The following is a 2,825-nucleotide window of genomic DNA, read 5'->3' on the forward strand; positions in this document are numbered from 1 at the left end:
AGAGAGAGAGAGAGAGAGAGAGAGAGAGAGAGAGAGAGAGAGAGAGAGAGAGAGAGAGAGAGAGAGAAAGAGAGCTAGAGAGAGAGAGAGAGAGAGAGAGAGAGTGTGTGTGTGAGAGCGGGAGAGTGTGTTTGTGAGGCATGTGTGTGTGATTGAGAGGGGGTGTTTATAAAGAAAGAATTAAACCCTATGAAATTTTATAATATTGGCTATGACACTTCTTTCAGTTACAATAGAAAATGAGCCTGTGTGAGTACGATATGGTAATATATATATGTTTAGATGGTGGTGATTTTCCCTATACATTTCCATTTATATTGACAACGCAGTTTCCAAGCTGATAGATACCAGTAACACTTCATCCCCTCATATCTTACCCATGATAAAGAGCAAAGCTACTATCTCAGCAAAATGATTTCAATGCATGCTCAATTTTCATGCAATTTTGCTCACAGAAAGCCATCATATCTTGATGATGCCATGGCAGTGCTAATAAGACCATAGTAAGTAGAAGAACCTGAGAAACAAGATGGGGGGGATGTGCAATGTGAACCTTATTTATATGGCTGGTATTATTTCTCCGGCAGCCGGAGAAGCAGCGGTGAAAACCATCGTTAGTTCTCCGGCCGCCGGAGAATTAAGAACAATTTTTCTTGTTAGATCTCTGGCGCCGGAGAAACAAGTGTTTGTTTTGCTTTGCCGTAGAAGGGGTAATGCTATCCCCCAGGCGTGGAGGGACACCGCAACGTGGCAGCACTAGTATTAGGATTAATATTATTAGTATTAGTGTTAGTATTAGTATTAGTATTAGTATTAGTATTAGTATTAGTATTAGGTTAGGGTTAGGGTTAGGGTTAGAGTTTTTGCATCATGATATCTGTCCCCACACCATAGAGTAATTTTTGTGGATCACAGAACCTATATATAGCGCTCCGAGATATATATATTTAGTGTTAAGGTTATCGTTGGAGGTGTTGGAGTTAGGCCGGTTACCGGATGAGTAATGATTTTGAAGTATACGTCAACTGTATCACGTGACCGTCCCTCCACGCCCGGGGGATAGCAACACCCCCGTAGAAGCAGTGCTGAAAATCATAGTTAAATTCTCCGGCAGACCGAAGTGTCCCGCCACCTCAACCCTAACCCTAACCCTTACTTCTGGTTTGTCCGTAGTTTGGCAGCATATAGTCTGCTTTTTGCTGGAGAAGCTAGTTTGATTTCTTGGTTTAGTTGTCCGGCTTGCCAGGGAAATAATCACTTCGTATTTATATACCACATCTTCATGTAACAACTGGAATACTCGTTTGCAATATATATATATATTTACAAATCAGTCTAATAAGATAATAAGCATGGGAAAAAACTGTTACGTATGACATTTATATGACAGCACATTGAGCACAACCCAACTTAGAACCTCTGGGACATAATAGTAATATGGTGTAAATGACTAAAAGTTATTATAACAGCATGTACGAATGGGTTGCACTTTTCATTTCAAAGCCTCTTGATAAACAATGTTTTTCGTGTTATTCTCTGGGGCAAATATGTAGAGATTCCTGGCGTCTCTAACTCTTGAGCTCCCCACGTACAGCTATCCATTGTGAGATCGTACCATGAATAAAAGAAATTCCATATATAGTATAGATAGAGACAGGCCAGCGAGTGGGCCGGGTCTGTGTCCACTGGATATTGTCTATATATATAGTGAATGCTTGGCGCGCAACCATGCACATTGAAATTAAGACATTTTTCTACTGAGTCAGAAAATGCGTAGCTTTCGCATCTGAACTCAACCTCTCAACTCAGTGAGTAGTACCTCTGAACTGGTCCTGGTTGTGCTGTGTTTTAGTATTGCTTTCGGTTTCACAATTAATACCAGCAGCTGATGAGGTGAGGAAGAGAAATAGTCATTGATTTTTCTGTGTGTGGCAGCACTGTACAGTGAGTGCTGACATTGTCTGAAGTAGAGTCCCTGTATACAGAGAGTTGCGCCATGACGAGTCGGAAAAAATCGGTCACGTGATCGCTGGACGGCATGTTGTTTCCAAATTGATCCTCACCGCTGGCGCTTAAGTACAGCGCTGTATGCACGGATACGCTGTACAATGGTCCGTAGTAATTAATTAGACTAATCGTGCTTCAATAAACTCAAAATTTACAGAGATTATAGCTAAGACATGTGTCTATGTGTATCTAGATTTCTAGAACTGCAAAACACATGTTACAGCTGGTGGAGTGTGCATGGAACGCATTTATCTTGTGAATTACAGCTGCTGTGTTTACACTAAGAAATTGTACAATTAAGCTATCATATGGCGCGAACGATTTGAGTTACTTTTCTAGAAATCTAGATACAGATAAACACATGTGTTATCTATGATCTCTGTGATTCTTGAGTTTATTGAAGCGCGAGTGATTTAATTAATTACCAAGTATCTACGCGCGGTATCGCACAAGTTAATATACGCACGGCTATGGGCGGTAAGAAAGTGTACAATTAAACTATCATATGGCGCGAACGATTTGAGTTACATTTCTAGAAATCTAGATACACATAGACACACGTCTTAGCTATAATCTCTGTAAATTTTGAGTTTATTGAAGCACGATTAGTCTAATTAATTACTACGGACCATTGTACAGCGTATCCATACAGCGCTGTACTTAAGCGGCAGCGGTGTGGATCCATTTGGAAACAACATGAGTTGGCGCAACTCTCTGTATATAGGGACCCTAGATACACTGTAGAGACAGAGAGGGTGTAGGGGGAGGGGTGTAGGGATGATACACTGTAGAGACAGAGAGGGTGTAGGGGGAGGGTG

At 41.0% G+C, this 2,825-nt stretch overlaps 1 protein-coding gene across 1 annotated transcript in view; it reads right to left on the reverse strand.

The window, feature by feature from the left end:
* LOC106807053 (sodium/potassium-transporting ATPase subunit beta-1-interacting protein 1-like) overlaps window positions 1–2,825 on the reverse strand; it is a 19,686-nt gene that overhangs the window by 10,087 nt on the left and 6,774 nt on the right. The gene's annotated exons all lie outside the window — the stretch shown is intronic.

Source organism: Priapulus caudatus, unplaced genomic scaffold (genome assembly GCF_000485595.1).
Source record: "Priapulus caudatus unplaced genomic scaffold, Priapulus_caudatus-5.0.1 Scaffold192, whole genome shotgun sequence".
Classification (NCBI taxonomy): domain Eukaryota; kingdom Metazoa; phylum Priapulida; class Priapulimorpha; order Priapulimorphida; family Priapulidae; genus Priapulus; species Priapulus caudatus.